This window comes from Octopus sinensis, unplaced genomic scaffold (genome assembly GCF_006345805.1).
Source record: "Octopus sinensis unplaced genomic scaffold, ASM634580v1 Contig16764, whole genome shotgun sequence".
NCBI classification, from domain to species: domain Eukaryota; kingdom Metazoa; phylum Mollusca; class Cephalopoda; order Octopoda; family Octopodidae; genus Octopus; species Octopus sinensis.
Genome location: NW_021834566.1, coordinates 15151 through 36112, shown reverse-complemented (window position 1 = coordinate 36112; position 20962 = coordinate 15151). Strand labels below are relative to the sequence as shown.

The 20962-nt window shown below is 38.5% G+C and overlaps 1 long non-coding RNA gene across 1 annotated transcript; it reads right to left on the bottom strand.

Moving 5' to 3' along the window:
• Window positions 1-7383: 7383 nt before the first annotated feature.
• On the bottom strand, window positions 7384-20529 carry LOC118761716. The gene is made up of 3 exons (XR_004997588.1): window positions 20336-20529; window positions 10255-10259; window positions 7384-7394 (listed from the first exon to the last, which is right to left on the bottom strand). It is a non-coding gene; the product is annotated as an uncharacterized LOC118761716 (long non-coding RNA).
• Window positions 20530-20962: the final 433 nt, after the last annotated feature.

The following is a 20962-nucleotide window of genomic DNA, read 5'->3' as shown; positions in this document are numbered from 1 at the left end:
GTACTGCCTGCTTGTACCCTTAATTATTAATATATATCTCTATATATAATATATATATATATAATCTTTTACTTGTTTCAGTCATTTGACTGCGGCCATGCTGGAGCACCGCCTAGTACTTATTTTATCGCTGTCTTTTGCCGAACCGCTAAGTTACGGGGGACGTAAACACACCAGCATAGGTTGTTACACGATGTTTGAGGAACACACACATATATACGACGGGCTTCTTTCAGTTTCCGTCTACCAAATCCACTCACAAGGCTTTGGTCGGTCCGAGGCTATAGTAGTGCCACGCAGTGGGACTGAGCCCGGAACCATGCGGCTGGTAAGCAAGCTACTTACCACACAGCCAATCCTGTGTATATATATATATATATACATTATATATATATATATATACACACATATATATATATATATACATACATGTATATACATATATATATATACATGTATATACATGTATATATATATATGCATACATGTATATACATACATATATATACATGTATATACATGTATATATATATATGCATACATGTATATACATACATATATATACATATATATACATGCATAAACATACATATATGTATATATACATTATATATATATATATATATATATATATATATATATATATATATATATGTGTGTGTGTGTGTATGTGTATGTGCATGTATGTGTGTGTGTCCTTCTTCACTACCGCTTGACAACCGGTGTTGGTCTTTTTATATCCCCATAACTTAGCGGATCGGTAAAAAAATGTCCAATAATAAAAGTACAAGGCTTAAGCAGAAGTACTAGAGTAGAATTGTTGAATTTGACCCTTTCAAGACAGTACCCAGGCATGACAGCAGTTCAGTGACTGAAAGAATTAAAAGATAGATATGTATGTATATAACACACACACACGTTCTGAGTTCAAATTCCGCCGAGAAAGACTTTGCCTTTCATCCTTTAAGGGTAGATAAATTAAATACCAGTAGAGCACTGGGGTCGATCTCAACGACTGGCCCCCTCCCCCAAAATTTTGGGCCTTGCGCCTAGAGTAGAAAAGATTATATTTGGCTTAATCAAAAAACACCGAGTCATTTTATCATTAGAAGTTTGTTATTTTCTTTTATAACTTTGCGATTTATAAACCCGAATATACACGCACGTCACATATTTAGAAATATAAATACAGAGAAATTATTAGTTTATGAACTAATCGTTGCAATATTCTTTCTATTTTACCGTGAATAAAATATTATTGACAATTTTGATAAATAAAATACTGATGGCATACTTGGAACGTTGTTTTTTGTCATGTTTTCTGATCATATAAAGTGAATTTCTATTTCTAAGTAGAAGTTAATTTGAAATTTCAGTTGAAAGAAATATGTACCCAATGGAACCGAATAAATCAAAGTAAGTTCTTGAGGAGAGAATTAACAATTATTTCTGTCATGAATAGAACACAAGCGAAATTAAAGCGCTAGGTTTTGTCGACTGTTTCTTTTTTATTTACCAATAATTCTTTATATCCTGCTTTATTACAAAAGTGTGCAAAAATATGAAGGAATTCAGTAAGATTTATATTTACCTCGTAAGTGTGTTTGACATTGTTTAGGTAAGCGATTTTATGTTAAAAAATTATGTAAATTAAGCTGAACAGAAAAAAAAAAAAAAAAAAAACTATATCAGAAATATAATTTTAGTGAAATTTAAGACACGTATGCCATAATCGACCCGCTGTTTTGCTGTGGATATATGTTCAACATTCAACAGGGTATTACAATATATATGTGTGTTAAGGAAAAATTGAGAAAAAGAATCATATTTTAAATACTCATTTCTGATGAAATATATAAATGCAGTAAAAGAGAATAAACATCATTAAAATATGCACATAGTTTCACTACGTTGTTCCAACGAAGAAATCATCCATGAGTTCCTTGGCATGAATCAGATATGTTGAATAGGCCTTGAATAGGTATAATGTAGTACGCGTAGCTGCAACTTCTATTGTCTATATAAAATTTAATTACTTCTTCATATTTCAGTTTGCTTAAAAGAAAATTAAACAGAATATTTTTTTCTATCACGAATTCAAATAGAGATCTAACTGTTCAACATATGAACAATGAACAAAAATACACGCGTGCGTGCACTAATGCAGAGAGAGAGAGAGAGAGATAGAGAGAGCGAGAGAGAGAGAGATTATTTTTCCATGTCACACTATTAATATATCTGCTTTTGAATTTTGGAGGGTTTTCGACCTGATTTTTTTTAATTGCTGGACAATATTTAGCTATGTGTGTAAAAAAAACCTAAATATTTTATTTTTTGACATGTTTAAGCGTATTTAGCTCCGCGAACGAAAACTGCAAAAATCATTAGAATGCCGAACATCAATTTAATTACAGAAATTTAATTTTCGTTTGGTTACTAACTTGTTACGAACTACCCACCTCTCCCTCAATCCTAGAATTCTCTGTCTATATTTTCTTACTAAACCTAATCAATTCCAATGTAATAATCCTTTTCAAGGCTAACTATCTACGGTGGTTGACGATTGCCTCCTTTCCTTTCCCTTCTAATTAGTTCTCTTATGCGGTCTCCTGTTTTTTGTCGAGGACAGAAACTCTGAAGTGGCCTTTCGTACCGTACAATCGGTATCTCGTCTTTTTGCTCTCAACTGCGACTCGTAGATCCACTCTGTTCGGTAGCTGGATAAGGTATAGGGTATTTTTCACCTCCGTGTCTGAATTAGAGGAGGATCTCTACCGTGGTGTCAGATCAAAATCCCTTCTCCGTTTATTTCCATTTGAGAAGTATATCCCTTCCTTCCATAATGACAAAAGATCTCCAAATCAGTTGGAATTCTATCTCTTTTTAATTAACTGTTTTTTTTTCTCTTACTCGGGTAAAGGATATGGGAGTATTTCAGCACAAAGGCTTTGCTCTTGAAGAGAACCATCAATCCAAAACTGCCTTACTCTGTTGACATATTCTACTCCTGTCCTTATTTCTTTCAAGACTCATTTCAACTGAGCGGAAGTCGCTGCTTTTAGCCATCGGGTTTTAGCGATACGCCACTACCTTCCATACGGGTGCTGCCAAAATGTCGGCTGGAATGGCGACTTGTGGACTCTTCCCATTTACCTTTACAAGTAACAATCTTGGTTCATCAAATATCGGATTGCAGTAATGTTGCCTGATATCGTCTCCGTAAGTTAGAACCAACAGACGTCTTTTCTACCCTCGTGTTTTAGCAAATGGATCCCAACTCCAATAATGCAGCCTTCGAGTTTCGCGTTGAAGAAATAGCCACGAACCATTCTCGTAGCTAGTGATGCTAATCACATCTAATGCTAATCATATCTAGCAGTGCTAATCACATCTGGTAATGCTAATCACATATAAATTACTAACTAGATCTCTCTATCGATAACTGTTCACTGACCGCTATCGATTTTAATTTAATCGCACAATTTAGAGCGTCCCACAACCGACTGCTGACAGTCTGAACAGTGCACATCCTACACAAAAGCTATTCGTTGACCTAACAAAAAACTCTATCTGGATGCGATTTGAACGAACCGATGAGGCAGTCCCATATACCCATTGGCACATCAGGTAAATCCAGTCAATACCTGTCATACAGTTGTAAATCTCTGAGAGCGTTTAGGCTTATGTGCTTTCCTCACGCAGTCATATTCAGCGTCTTAAATTCGAATTCCACACGAGTTTTAAAGAGTAACCGAGATGTGATAACCCCGAACGTGGTTAGGCATAATCATTATTGCTATTTGTATGAAATATGAATAACTGCAAGGTAATATACACGGTAAAGTGTTGTGCTAAATAATATATCAAGACGAGATATTTTGGATGAAAATGTTTGTTAAAGTATTCGTTGCGACTAAAAATTTCATAAAAGAAAGCAAACTATGAAAGCTATATCCCGAAATAGCTATGTATTTTTGTAAAAGTTAACTCTATATTGCTTACTGTGTATTTAAAGCAACAAACCAAAATATGTTTAAATTCACAGTGTTAATTCAAAGAAACACAACTCTTTTGCTTTTTGAACGGGGGTCCTCAGTGTAAACAACACTATATGACAAAAATATTTTCTATACTTCAAAACAATCAGCAGATTTTCTTTTTGAAAACAACAACGCGTGTGGACATATTCATTGAATACTGAAACTTCATACTAAAACTACATTTCAAGTATTTGTTTACATGTTTTACTATTGCATAATATTGCTTGAAATAATCAAAGCCCCAAATGCCCAAATATTCCATTCACATATACGTAAACATTTGCAATGATTCACATTCCAGCTATGAATTTTGACCGCTTTTCTGTAAAAGTAATATTTTTGTATCTGTCCTTAATAATTCATGCAATATGGGGTTAAATGAATGTAATTTGATATTGAATATATTCGACTCAGTAACAAGTTGAAAAAAAAAAGAAAAGAAAAAAAAGACTTACTGTTTTACTCTTTTACTTGTTTCAGTCATTTGACTGCGGCCATGCTGGAGCACCGCCTTTGGTTGAGCAAATCGACCCCAGGACTTATTCTTTGTAAGCCTAGTACTTATTCTATCGGTGTCTTTTGCCGAACCGCTAAGTTACGGGGACCAAAACACACCTGCATCGGTTGCCAAGCGATGTTGGGGGGACAAACACAGACACACAAACACACACACACACACACACACATATATATATACATATATACGACGGGCTTCTTTCAGTTTCCGTCTACCAAATCCACTCACAAGGCTTTGGTCGGCCCGAGGCTATAGTAGAAGACACTTGCCCAAGGTGCCACGCAGTGGGACTAAACCCGAAACCATGTGGTTGGTAAGCAAGCTATTTACCACACAGCCGCTCCTAAGAATAATCAATTTTGCCTTCGATTTCTTTTTCTTCTATGCTGTGCGTTGACGTCCCACTAAGTTTGAGTTTAACATTCAACACATTAGGTTCGATAATATTGCACTCGCGCACACACACACACGCACATACACACACACAGAGTTACATAGTAGGATAGATTTAATCAATTGTGACATTATGGCTAATGTAAGAGATAATTACTAAATAGATATTTATTTCAAATTTTGGCACAAGGCCAGCAGGTTCAGGGCAGTGATGATAAGTCGATTATGCTCAACTTGTATTTGTTTTATCAACCCCGAAAGGATGAAAGATAAAGTCGACCTCGAGAGAATTTGGACTCAGAACATAAAGAAAGATGAAATGCCGTTAAGCATTTTGCCCGGCCTGCTAACATTACTTGATAAATACTAAGAGCAATAAGTTGCTGCTGTCGTCGTCTTCTTCTTCTTCTTCTTCTTCTTCTTCTTCCAAACAGGACTCACACCATTAGCTACGAAGAATAATCTCTAATTCGAGCCTACTCTAAGCTACTAAGAATGCGTGTGGCAACTTGAAGATCCACCCACCACACGCGATAGACTGGCGGTTGTACGGGCGCGAAAGCTACGTTGTTATCCTCATTCCGTAAACGGTGGTTTTTATTGGGTGGAGAGCTGAACCATCCTGGGATAATGAGGATTCGCAATCTAGACTATGGTCTGAAAGTTTACCACACTATAGTGGGTTACACCATGGTTATACTGCTTTGTGGCAAAAGTAGGAAGAAAGAGTGAGAGAAAGTTGTGGTGAAAGAGTACAGCGGGGTTCACCCCCCGCCCCGCCGGAGCCTCGTGGAGCTTAGGTATTTTTGCTCAATAAACACTCACAATACCCGGTCTGGGAATCGAAACCGCGTTCTTACGACTGCGAGTCCGTTGCCCTAACCACTGGGCCATTGCGCCTCCACTGCTATTGCTGCTGTTTAGCCTCAGGTCAGCCCTGGTTCAACAGACTAGGAATCGAAGGCATTCCATACTTGTCCAACACTTCTATTTAACTAATAAAATATAAAATAATGAATCGAGGACCATATTATGCAACGCGACTTGTTTCGCGAAGACGTTATTTGTGATTTGAGGGAGATTAAGCTACTATTTCTAACAAATCGAGTTACGAGGTGGGTGGCAAATCCTCACCTCCAAGTTACAGAATACTGAACTAACATCTAGTATTTATTTCGTTGTGTTTAAATAATACTGAAACCTGTTCTGATATTGATAAACTCCTAATAGTCGATTAATCGAGTTAGTCATCTCATTACAAAATTGTCCTTGTATTCACTTGGTCAAAACAGTACATTATTGAATAAAGATTTGATAACAATAACAAAAAAGAAATGAATTAACAAAATATAAAGAAACAAGAAACACCGAAAGTTACCCAGGATATATATCAACATTCTCTGAATACATACAAATAAAAGAATAGCCATCGTGTAGCGATTATTTATAACAATATCCTGTTGCCGCTGAACATTCAATGATATTTTAAAGACGTCTTCAACAGATAATAAGAATAAAATTATATCCTGTTGCATAACAAGTGACAGCAACGGGATATAATTTTAACGTACCGTTAATAACGCTTAGATAGCATTTTACAATTGCATATAGTATAAATTTTAGTGCATATAGTATAAATTTATATATATATATAGTTGAAATTTACAGAAAAACAAAAGACGAAGACAGGTGTATAAACAACAAGCAGGTGTATTAGTTTGACGCTCGGGAAGGTGAGAAAGTCTTTTACGATTCGAGCTTACGCTCTTCAACAGAAAGGAACACGAGGAAATATACATAGAATAAAAAAAAAAAACTAGTGGAGTTAGCGGTCATTCATGGATATATATATATATATATATATATATATGTGTGTGTGTGTGTGTTATATCGAAAGAGAGGGAGGTGCAGGTGTGGCTGTGTGTGGTAAGAAGTTTGCTTCTCAAACCACATAGTTTCGGGTTGGGTCACACTGCGTGACACCTTCGGCGAGTGTCTTCTACTATAGTTTTCTTCCTTAAGTAGCTGGAGAGTAGTAGAAAGCGCGGTGGGTAGCAGCAAGAGGAAGCAATAACAGCGGTAAAATTCACTGGACGCTTTTTCCAAATCCCTATTTGCTGCATTTCAAGGATTCGTTAACAGACTTACCACGTTCCAGCTTTAGGGACCGACAGACTGTAGGTTGAAGAGAAAACCGAACAGGAAACCGAAGACCAGGAAACCAAAGACCAGGAAACTGAAAGCTGGCAGAAACGTTAGCACACAGGGCGAAATGCGTAGCCGTATTTCGTCTGCCGTTACGTTCTGAGTTCAAATTCCGCCGAGGTCGACTTTGCCTTTCATCCTTTCGGGGTCGATTAAATAAGTACCAGTTACGCACTGGGGACGATATAATCGACTTAATCCGTTTGTCTGTCCTTGTTTGTCCTCTCTGTGTTTAGCCCCTTGTGGGTAGTAAAAAAAAAAAAAAAATTTCTTATAATAACACCTTCGTCTTGTGTCCTATGGAAAGCGACACAGGATAGGACAAGCAAAAAACAAATTAGAAGAAAACCAATCAATTCCAATAAAAAAAGGAACATGAAACATATGAAACAGCCGATGCATGGCCCGGCGAATAGGCAACGAGGTCAAGACGACAAAAGATGGTTAATTTAAAATGTGATCATGAAAATGAAATCCTAATTGAGTAGGAGAAAAATAGATTGGGATTTTAAGAAACACGCAGAAAGAAAAGCATTGTTGAGAAAGCTGGTTGTTTTTGACATCACATAACTGGATTTAGCACTGGACGTTGAATGCGTTGTGTACCGTCCAACTAAAAAAAAAATGCTTACTGGTGCCTGTCCGGAGCACCATGTTCCAATATGACAAGCAGTAGGCAGGCCGGGCCGTGGGGTACACTGACTGACCTAGGTGGAGGCTATTTTTCCGTCTGTGAGAGGATTGCCCGAACTTCTTATATTTTTAAAGCGTTTATCCTTTTAATTTCTGAGTTTAATATGATCATTAGAATAAGGGCCAGAAAAGGCTTCTTTAACACATGCAGTAATAGTTCGACCAGACAGAAAGCGGATGTTTCAAGAGGGAGAGAGAGCGAGAGAGAGAGAGAGAGAGAGAGAGAGAGGGAGGGAGAAAGAAGGAGAGAGAAAGAATGAGAGAGATGCAGAGGGAAAGAGAGAGAGAGAGAGATGAGGGTGCTCATAGTTGGAGATTTTCGACTACACATTCATGTATGTATATGTAGATATGCATTGTATGTATATCTACATATACAATAAATGTTTACATATATACATTATCTCTTTCTTTCTCTCTCTCTCTCTCTCTCTCTCTCTATATATATATATATATATTATATATATATATATATACCTTTTTTGGGTCGTTACTGCATTTTCGCTAACTCTGTATAATCTTTGTTTTTGAAAATAATAATGGCAGACCCTCAGATTACTCAAGAAATGAAGAAGCATGCTGCTATTGTGGTTATAAAGGCTGAACATAGTGATTTAGAAATATCTCGAGTTTTAAAAGTTGCCAGATCTTTCATCTACACAGTTTGTAAGGAGCTAGAAACTGAAGATGGAAACGTATCACCAGTACCAAAGCATAAAAATCATTCTAAATATTCCGAAATCATCAGAACATCTGAATTTATCGAGCAAGTTCAACAAACCATTGATTACAATCCCAGAAGGTCCATGAGGTCAATTGCAAAAGATCTACATGTGTTAGAAGGAACAGTCAGAAATATTGTCCACGAAGACATCTGATATAAGTCTTATATGATGAGGAAAGGTCAATTTGTCCGAAAAAGCGAAAGACAATCACTACATCAGATCTAAAAGGCTCATAAACAAACTGAAAAACCCAGCAGGAGATTTGACTTGGTTTTCTCAAGCGAGAAAATCTTCGACCAAGATCAAAAATTTAACAGAAGAAATGAAAGATGATTATGTGCAGACCCTTTTGAAGTTCCAAGTGTTATGCATACAAAATTTCCTGCATCTGTCATGGTTTTAAGGGTTGTCAACATGTGATACCTCCTTACATCTTTCCACAAGGTCTTAGAGTTAACTCTGCCGCCAACATTAAAGTCCTGGAAATAATTGTTAAGCCCTGGATAAATGGTGTATGCAATGGAAGGCCATATGTATTTCAGTAAGACTCTGCACTATCATACATGGCTTTAGTAACAGAGGAATGGATGGTTGAAAATGTTCATGATCACATAGCCCCTAAAATTTGCCCTCCTACTTCCCCAGATCTCAATCCATTGGGCTATTACATGTGGAGCGTTGTTGAGAGAGAGAGGTCAATGATCACGCCATGACGCCAAAGATTCTTAGAAAGCTTTCAGTCAGGGTAATGTCCAAAATGAACCAGGGCCACTTGATTTGAGCATGTAGATGATTTAGATCTCATATAGAAGCAGTTGTTGAAGTTGAAGGAGGCTTTATTGAATAACATTATAGAAAAGGTTTATTTTTATCCGCATCGTATTTTTTGATAGATAAAGTTATTATCAATTTTTTTTATAAACATAAATCTGTCCGCAAATATCTTACGCACCCTGTATATAATTTGCTTTTGTATCTGGTTTGCAAGATTCTTTATGTGAATTTGTGTGTTCAAACAAATTTTGTTGTGTCTACGGAGAGTCATCATGCCAATATTAATAACACTTGTATTCGTTCAATTCCACTCTATTATTAATCAATTGGTTAAATATTCAACTATCTAATCAATTGTTTGTTTAACCTGATTAAACATTAAGTCGTTTGTTTTGGTTTTGAAAAGCTTGCAAATAGCAACAAAAGAACTTTGACGAAAAGAAAAAAATCAATCGACTCAATGTTTAACCAAATTAAACAAACAATTTATTAGTTAGTTCGATATTTACCCGGTTGTTAATAATATCTGAGTGGGATTGAACCAGTGTGTGTGTCTTAATAATATTAGCATAGTGACTGTCCCTAAATACAACAAAAGGCGTAGCTGTGTGGTAAGAAACTTACTTCCCAACCAGATGGTCCCGGGTTTAGACCTACAGCGTGGCACCTTCGGCAAGTGTCTTCTACAATAGCCAAAAACCTTGTGAGTAGATTTGGTAGACGGAAACTGAAGGAAGCCCGTAGTATATATATATATATAATATATATATATATATATAATATATATATATATATATATATATATATACCGGAGTAAACACATAAATGTGAAACAAGGTGGAAAAAAGAGTACTCAAATACCAGTGGTAGAGTAATATGCTTTATTTTAAGCAGCAGAAAATTCAACAAAATCTGTTACTCTGAGTTTCTCGTTGCCGTTCATCAGACAGTTTTGCTAAAAAACTGTCTGATGAACGGCAACGAGAAACCCAGAGTAACAGATTTTGTTGAATTTTCTGCTGCTTAAAATAAAGTATATATATATATATATATATATATATATATATATATATATATCGTTACTATTTGGTAAAAGTGTCGTAAGTTTAAAACGTTGCTTTTCAGAAAACGAAAAAATTGCTTCACCATTCCATAGCAAAACCGTTGTACTACACTGGATCGCGGTTTCGATTCCCAGACCGAGCGTTGTGAGTGTTTATTGAGCGAAAACACCTAAAGCTCCACGAGGCTCCGGCAGGGGGTGGTGGTGATCCCTGCTGTTCTCTTTCACCACAACCTTCTCTCACTCTTTCTTCTATTGGCCTGCTCGCTTAGCCAGCGGGGTGGCGTCATTGAAGGCTAAATCAGCGATGTGTAGCAACATCTGATGGTCTGGTCGGTCACGTGATCACGTGATATATATATATACATAACGAATATGAGGGGTTGTTGACTAAACGAATAGGTACGCTGTGTAAGTGCTATAATTGGTCATCCGTTAGGTTCTAAGTTCACAGCTGAAGCTGGAGCTAGACATCTATAGCGGGCTTCCGAGTTTGCAGGTTAGAAGAAGGACAACTAAACCAAGGCAGGACGAGTGACTCAAGTCATTTAGAATATTTAATTAGAGTAAGGTGAATTTGAAGTAATTAATTAATTAGTTAGTTAGTTTATTTTATTAATTATTGGATGTCTTACAATTGTTTCTGGGATGTCCCAAGTAGTAGGTTAGCATCCCCATACACTGGGTATTCTATCATCAGAGGCAATGTGAGTATGTAAGAAATTTCTAGACAGAGAATTCACAGGGAATAAAGGAATAAAATAGTTGATAGAAGAATAAAGAATACAGCAGTAGATTGAAGAATGCAGACAGGAGAATAAAGTTCACAGTTTTTCTTCTTCCAGAGGATATGGAGGTTGGTCCGTACTTCCGCGAAAGTATAGGTCCTAAAGTATAATTCCAAGAAAAATCCAGGCAATATTTTGGCAATATTTTGAACGGAAGTACGGACTAACCTCCATTCCCTCTGGAAGAAGAAGAACTGTGTACTTTATTCTTTTGTCTGTATTCTTCTGTCTGTTGTCTTACGCTTTCTTCTACTATTTTATTCCTTTATACGCTGTGGATTCTGAGTCAAGAACTTTTCTACATACTCACCTTGTTTCTGATGATGGAATACCGGTGTATGGAGATGCTCATCTATCACTTGGGATATCCCAGAAACAGCTGTAAGGTATCCAATACTTATTTGATTAACTAACTAATTAATTAATTAATTACTTCAAATTCGCCTTACTCTAATTAAATATTCTAAATGACCTGTGTCATTCGTCCTGCCTTAGTTTTGTTGTCCTTTTTCATATATATATATATATATATATATATATATATAATATATATATATATATATATATTATATATATATATATATATATATATATATATATATATAATATATATATATATATATATATATATATATATATTATATACGTGTGGAGGCGCAATGGCCTAGTGGTTAGGGCAGCGGACTCGCGGTCGCAGGATCGCGGTTTCGATTCCCAGACCGGGCGTTGTGAGTGTTTATTGAGCGAAAACACCTAAAAGCTCCACGAGGCTCCGGCAGGGGGTGGTGATCCCTGCTGTACTCTTTCATCACTCTTTCTCCCACTCTTTCTTCTGTTGGCCTGCTCGCTTAGCCAGCGGGGTGGCGTCATTCGAAGGCTAAAACAATGCGAACGCATTGTGACCAGCGATGTGTAACAACATCTGATGGTCTGGTCGGAAAAAAAAAGAAAAAAAAAGATATACATATACGTACATACATATATCGAGCAAAAGAAGGGGTGAGAGAGAAAGAGAGAAGAAACTTTAAAAACTTCTCTTCCGAAAAACTCATACGACGACAGTCAAAGCAGACATCATTTGCTCCTTTTGGTCTGAAGATTTCCAGTTCGGGATAAAACCATTGATCTCTGTGATGTACGAATTCACACCATACACACACACACACGCAAATCATTCAATAATTATATTAAATTTCAAATTTTTATGCGTGTGTAACCTCATGCTTTATGTATTATTTGTTGCTCGGGTTTGTAAGGGAAATAACTATAAAGCATTTTTAGAGAGTTATAGCAAAAAAATAGCAAAAAATGCATTAAAAATGGAAAAAAATTATGGTAATTTTTTTTTTAAATCGTTGACTCATCTTAGACATTTTTAGAGAGTTACTTCCCTTTATTAAAAAACTATGCATTAAAATGGAAAAAATGATGGTAAATTATTTTTAAAATCGTAGACTCATCGTAGACGCGCGCTAATAGCCAGAAGGGCTCGATATGAATCACGACTATAAGATACCCGGTGTTGGTTAAACTGCACCGCAAAATGTGGGAGTAGTTAGGAATCTAAATCGGAGTAGACAGACACCACACAACCTCACTTTTATATATATAGATTTCAAACTTCTTGCTCCTTAAATCCGTTAAATATCTCTAAGGGAATTTAGCGTCGATTTCCTGCTGTTTGTTTCTGTTCAATGCAAGTGTTTCTATGCACACACACACACACACACACACACACACACAAACACACACACACACAAACGCACACACATACACGTTCATACATCTACACACACATACATATATTGGTTTCTATATATTTCGGTAGGAGCCGGTAAGTCGATTAGGTCGATCCCAGTGTTCACCTGGTACTTATTTCATCGACCCCGAAAGAATGAAATCTAAAGTCGACCTTGGCAGAATTTGAACTCAGAACGTAAAGTTGGACGAAATGCCACTTAGCGTTTTGCCCAGCGTGCTAACGATTCTGCCAGCTCGTCGCCTTTTACATACACACTCACATATTTATATTGATACTTACATACATGGTTGTCGATATTCACACCAACACATGTGCAGGCAGATATATGAATAATACGTCTCGGTTGAATACATTCATCTATCATGTTTGGTAAATATAATTAAATACTTTATAATAGTTCCTTTCTTCTATTGGAGCAAGGCCTAAAATTTTAGCGGAGGGAGCTAGTCGATTATATTGATACCAGTTGAAAATTGGCATTCTTTTTTATTGATCCCTAAAAGATGAAAGATTAAGTCGACTTGGGATTTAAACTCAGAACATAAAACCGGAAGGAATGCCATCAAGCATTTTGTCCGTTACGTTATCGTTTCTTATTTCTTTACTGCCCACAAGGGGATAAACACAGGGGGCGGGGCAAAGAAAGACAGACAAACGGATTAAGTCGATTACATCGACCCCAGTGTTTAACTGGTACTTATTTAATCGACCCCGAAAGGATGAAAGGCAAAGTCGACCTCGGCGGATTTGAACTCAGAACGTAGCGGCAGACGAAATACATATTTCTTTATTACCCACAAGGGGCTAAACACAGAGAAGACAAACAAGGACAGGCAAACGGATTAAGTCGATTATATCGACCTCAGTGCTTAACTGGTACTTATTTAATCGTCCCCAAAAGGGATGAAAGGCAAAGTCGACCGCGACGGAATTTGAACTCAAAACGTAACGGCAGACGAAATACCTATTTCTTTACTACCCACAAGGGGCTAAACACAGAGAGGATAAACAAGGACAGACAAAGGGATTAAGTCGATTATATCGATCCCAGTGCGTAACTGGTACTTATTTAATCGACCCCGAAAGGATGAAAAGCAAAGTCTACTTCGGCGGAATTTGAATGCGGAACGCCGGGCGAAATGCGTAGCCGTATTTCGTCTGCCGCACATGTGTTCGTGAAGTAAGAATTGCTGTTTCGTGGTGTTAATATTGTTAACAACTGTTGTTTCTTGTTAAACTGTTGAATAACTTAACTGTTGGAGTTTTCAATTGAAAACACTTAGTGCTTGTGGTAGCACGCGTTGTTCATTCCCCCTTTGGGGGGAAGAATGTCGTCTAGCATGGAGCCTACCGTTGGAGCAGAAATACTTGTTTCTCCTGTTGAGAGGAGGAAATACATGTCCGGCGAGGAGCCAACTACAGACAAGGAAATAGGGGTTTCCCCCGCTACAAGAGGAATAGCAGAGAGGATAATATATTTGATATTTTTGGAGATGTGTCTGAGAGCTCGTCAGAACTTTCACCAGAAGAGTTTCCGACTCTGCCAGAGAACAAAGGCATTGTGTCGAAGAGAATAATTGATGTGCCTAGCATCCAGATAGAACCAAAAAATGGAAAAAAAAGTTTTGCGTTGGCTGCTGGGGGTGGAACCCAGATACTGTCGACGAATAAAAGCGAAATTATGAAATACAGCAAAATGATGGAAATAACTGACAACGGTGTGAAAATTGAACCTCCGCAAAAGTTATTACAGGAAGAAAAGCAAAAAACAATAATTTTCAAAACATATTGTCTACAAAAAAGAAAAATTGAAAGAATGTCAGAAGAGAAAATAGAAAAGTGCTTAAGGCCAATATTGGGCGACGTAGTATTTCTGAGAAGAGGAAAAAAATTCGGAACGGTGGAAGTAAGGTTCACCAATAAAGAAATAGCACACAAGAACTCAGTTGAAACGTTGAAAACGAACGACGGAGTTAATCCCCTATTATATGGGGATGAGGACGTCGCGAATAAAAATGACAAGGGTCCCGCCAGAGGTCGAACCTATGTGGTTGTTGGCGGCAGTCCTAATCAAAGAGGTAGAAAAAATTACTCTCCTCCAGGCTACCGCTACGGAAAACCCACGCTGGGATGGTCAAACAATTAATCTTCTCATTCAAGCGGACCCTAAAATAATTCAAACAATTCCTGAGACAATTGAGGTAGGGGAGGAGAACCTCGTGGTGTTTGTTGAGGGCCAAAAACCACGATGTTTTTTATGTGGTCAATTAGGCCACATTCGAAGGAACTGCAAGGAAAATGAAGAAGATGAGGAAGAGGAGAAAAAAGACAAAGAGGAAGAAGATAAAGAAGAAACAGATGAGAAAAAAACAACAAACAAAAGAAAAATACAACCAGCAACCCAGCCGAGAGCGGCGACTACTACAGAACAACGACCAAAAAAGACTGCCAGAAGAGAAAAAGAAGGAAAAGGCATAATAGCCGTATACACTAAAGGTACTGAGCTCATGAGAGACATTCAACTCATAAATACTGTAAAAAAAATTGATAACCTTTCAGAGGAATTTATCAATTACGACATATATGAAGTCTCAAATAAGACTTATAGAATTCTGCAAAATAAGTACAGAAAGACTGTATCTTCATTGAGATTAGATTTTAACAAGTCGATATTTCATGGATTACCAGCCCCGATCCCGCGAGAAAAGGAAAAGGTGGAGATTCCCCCTCCACCTGATAATTCTGTGTCGGTGGTGAGACGGGATTTTGACAAATCTATTTCCCAAGACCGTCCACCTCCGACCCTGGATCAAAAAAAGGTGGAGGGTCCCCCTCCACCGGACAATCCTAATTAAACAGGTAAGTGATGGCTATTCACATTGGTTGTTTAAATGTTCATGGCCTGTTGTCAAGCTGGAAGCAAGGACGCTTTCTGAATGACATCAGGTCGAGAAATTTGGATGTAATTGTTGCAACGGAAACCCGGGTGAAGGGGCCAAGAGATCTGCTCCCCCTCCTGAACGGCTACGAGAAATACGTTTCTCCGAGTCGGGCGGGAGGTGGGGGTGGGGTGTTGGTCCTACTAAAAAGAAACCGGGTAGCCGAGAAAAAGTTGGTTTTTTCTGACCCAGAAGGCAGGCTGGTCGTTCTCGACTTGACATTCAGTTGTGGCAAGACAATCAGGCTGGTCGCTATTTACGCACCAAACATTATTGGCCCGCAAACTGAATATTTTCGTGGCCTAGGAAAGTTCCTAGCCACGTCGCATTCACTAGTAGTGTTAGGAGACTCTAATACAATATGTGCAGCACACACAGATTGTGTTGGCTCAAACTCGAACATGAACAGAAAATGTAACCCAGGCTTTCGGGATCTGCTAAGTCAATTTCAGCTAGCAGATCCATATAGGTTGGAGCACCCGAACACTCCACAGTGGACGTGGTCAAATAGTGACGGGTCTACCAGAACATATCTAGATAGGATTTTAATTAGAGAAAAAGATAAGTCCATAGTTGAGTGTCCACAGTTTTTTCTAGTCAGCTACAGTGACCACAAGATGGTTACCTGTAAACTGACGGTAGATAAGTTGCATAGACAGGGATCTGGCTACTGGAAACTCAATACGTCCCTTTTGGCGATTGAGGAGTACAGAAAGCGGATCAAGATGTTAATACAGAGGGCATTAACAGGTACCATCATTAATAACAAATGGTGGTACGCCCTAAAAAGAGCCATCAAATATGAGTCTATTAGGTTTAGCATAAGTTTAGCTAAGAAGGGACGTAAAATAGGAGATGGTCTAGTTAAGGAACTAGAAGAAGCCTGGAGGACTGGTAATACAGACCAAGCGAGGGTGAAAAGACTGGAGTTAAACCAGCATCTTGAAGCCCACCACATGGGAAGTATTACCAGAGCTAAGTTACGTGCAATGGGAAGTGAAGGAATCAAAGCCGCTAGATGGGTCCGAGTGGTGGAAGCTCGGCAAGAAAATAGTTCCACCACTCGGACCCATCCAGCGGCTTTGATTCCTTCACTTCCCATTGCACGTAACTTAGCTCTGGTAATACTTCCCATGTGGTGGGCTTCAAGATGCTGGTTTAACTCCAGTCTTTTCACCCTCGCTTGGTCTGTATTACCAGTCCTCCAGGCTTCCTCTATTCGGTCTTTGACGAATCAAAATGGTGTCTTGATAAACGAACCCGAGAAAATGTGTGAGGTCTTTTGGGAGTACTTCGCCCAGCTGTTCGGGGGTGACGGCGGTCCTGGTGGTGGGAGAGCCCTCGAGGACTTTCTTACCGGGCTGCCGTGCCTCTCGGGGTCGGATGCGGAGTCTTGCGAAGGGCCAATCACACCTGAGGAGGTGATGGAGGCTTTGGCCGATTGTAAAGCGGGTAAGTCACCGGGACTTGATGGTCTTCCGTACGAGCTGTATAAATGTATGCCAGACTTGTTCGGGCTACTGACTGACGTGTACGCGAACTGGAAACAGAATGGGTTTATCCCCAGATCTGTGCGCCGGGGAGTAGTGACGTCGGTCAGAAAGGACCCGGACAAGGGGGACGTTCTAGAGAATTTCAGGCCCATCACTCTGTTAAACGCAGAAGTGAAGATTTTGGCCAAGGTTCTAGCAAAAAGGTTGGCGCGTGTCGCGAATGGTATAGTCGGGGAGGCACAGACATGTGCCATCCCAGGCAGAACCATTCAGGATACCCTCCATCTTATTCGCTATACCACAGAGAGGTTTGGTAATAAATCTGGCAAAGGTGGGGCATTGGTGCATTTGGACCATTCTAAAGCTTTTGATAGGGTTGACCATCGATACCTAGCGACTGTACTTGCGCGGTTTGGCCTGGGCCTTGGCTTCCTCAGGTGGTTTATCGCTTTGTACCACAACATTGACTCGATAGTTCGGGTGAACGGTTTCCTTTCGAAGCCGTTCTGCATCAGACGCTCGGTTCGTCAAGGATGTCCGCTTTCACCACTTTTGTATGTGATGGCTCTCGAGCCATTACTGCAAAGGTTGAGTGGCATCCCGAGAGAACCAGGACTAGAGGAGTTTGTTACGGCTTTCGTGGATGATATCCCAACGTTCCTGCCACTTTCAGAATCCGGCCTGGAAGTCATTTTCCGTTAGCGAAGCGAGAACCTTCTGGAGTTCTCTCTTGATTTCAACAACCGTGTTAAAATGGTCACCTTCGATCTGTATTCTTATCTTGGGGAAGAGATAGGAGTCCACAGATACAACATTTGGCGGATAGAGTGGGTGCGGAAGCGATACCATGTTGTTTTTGGTATCAATAATAATAATAATAATAATAATAATAATAATAATAATAATAATAATAATAACAATAATAATAATAATAATAACAGTAATAATAATAACAGTAATAATAATAATAATAATAATAATAATAATAATAATAATAATAAATGCTCTGATGCAGTACCAGGCAGTGGCTCTCATGGCTTCTGATCTAAACTGATTGGAAGTGTTATCATGTACATTGTTTTGTTTTGGTATAAAAGATGGTCTACCGCAAATATTCTGCTCAATACCACAGATTTGCTTGTCAGTTGTTTGACCGTAACCAGTTGAGCATGTCCCTTAGTGGCTGACAATATGTGCATCTCTGATCATGAGCAGAAGTAGTGGGGGAGCATCATAGCTGTGTGTTAAAAGGAATTCTTGGAGGTTTGGATAATTCACCTTTGGAAACATGGGTGGTTCGTTCAACATCCTTATTCAGGGACATTTTGAGCAAGATAGGAGTGGGGCTTTCTTCGTCCGGGTTGCGGATTCGTGGAACAAGCTGCCAGACGAGATGGTGAAGATGCCGACGACCGCTTTGTTCAAAGTCTCCCTTGACCTCAAGTGGCCTGAACTCTTTACATGAACACCACCCTGTACATAACTCCATGTCCCCCTACTTGGCCTTGCTTTTTGCTTTTTGAGCCAAAAAATTAACTAACTAACTAACTAACCAGAAGAAAATTCTAACTAGTCCCCTACCTGCAAGGTCATGCGCTGTGATATCAGATCACCATGTCGCGCACATATGGTTGTGATGCATTTGCCTAGTGTACCCTTATCAGACGGGTAGTCACGATGGGTAAACTGGGCTTCGTATATTTTACCCCAGTGTCACTTTGATGACATACACTGCTCTCATATTCAATAATAATAATACAAATAATAATAATAATAATAATAATAATAATAATAATAGTAATAATAATAATAATAATGGTTTCAAATTTTGCCACAGTTTTGCACAATTTGCGACGGAGCTCTCATCACTTGTGAGAAACTCACAAGTGATGAAAGCTCCGTGACAAGGTGCATTGTCGTCGAGAAGGATCCGGACAAAAATAGGATTGCCTGCACGGACTCCTACGACAGAACAACGACATCAGCAATGTAGTTGATTGTCCTCCGACGATCCTCAAGTCCAAGCTGATGAATTTTAACCACATTTCCTTGGGTGACGCTCGTGGCAGATCTTTGAGATCGCTTATTGTCTTCCAGGGATATTCTTCCGCTCTCGAAGCGCCCATACCACTCAAAAACATTGTGTACGACCCATTGCCTCGTTGCCGTAAGCTTGCCGAAGCATGATCAATGTCTAGTAGCAGACTTGCCAAGTTTAACGTAAAATTGCACGTTGGCTCTTTGTTCCAACAACCTGTCCATGACAAAAATCGCAGACGACAGCATACACGTGATCACAAAAATACAAATTTCAGAATTTGCGATGAAAACACAGCGTTGTCACTCGACACACTGCCTCATGAAGTTTACTGCTAGCTTTCACTCCACACGCAACCGTGTGCTGACATCTGTTGCCACTTTACAGAGCTAGTCCTAGAAACTTTTGATACCACCACGTATATACATACGTGCGTATCTATCTATCTATCTATCTATCTATCTATCTATCTATCTATCTATCTATCTATCTATCTATCTATTCTTCAAGTATCACTTGAAAAGGAAAGTGAGAGTAGAGAGGCATGTTTTATCTAGTGAATGTTTTAAAAAAAGATGGGTGAATGAAGCAAGGATGGCACGTATGAATGACGAAGCCACCTTGAGAATGATTCTATGAACGGTAAAAATTTAATACAGAGAGTTACTTATTTGTAAAAAAAATGTAACATGTGACTTCATTGACTGAGATCTTTTCCGTAGGCTTTTCTTTCCACGGGTAAACCTCACCTGTCTTCCCCTTTACACTTTATATTGACATTTCTGTGATAACGATCCATTTTGATCGATTTTTCTTTTCCTTTTATTTTATTCCACCTCCTTTATTCCACCTCCAAGTAGAATCAGCTTTTTTCACTTCATTCACACTTTAGATAATGATTACACTGTGAAACACAATTTTTATCCTTGCGTAGAAATTGTTATATCTTATTTGCTTATCCCTAGAACGTATGAAAAATGGCTAATATTTCCTTCAAACTTCGTTTTTGATACATTTATTAAAACCCCAAAGATCCTCTTTCAACACACAGCTAAGATGCTCTCCCACTACTCCTGCTCATGATCAGAGATGCACATATTGTCAGTCACTAAGGGACATGCTCAAGTGGTTAAGATCAAGCAAGTGATAAGCGAATCTGTGGTATTGAGCAGAATATCTTCTATAAATATATTTCTGCTTCAGCAACTCAGCGCTGAATCTGTCTGAAATGTAATAAAAAATAAGCCAGTTTGAAAACATTGATATCCAGGTCTCAAAAACAAAGCTTGAATGGAATAGCAGTAATTTCCATTCATTTTTAGATAGAAGCAAATAGGAAATAACTCTTAGTGACCAAAGACAAAAACAAAATTGTTACATAGTGCAATGAATTAGAAATATGCAGTATTAGTTTTGAGAGATTCTCTCATATAGACGCAAAGTGCATAAAAATACAGACATGTATCACAACCGATGAGAATCGTTTGTTATGGGCACCGGAACTGCTAGATCACACGATTTCAGTCGATGCG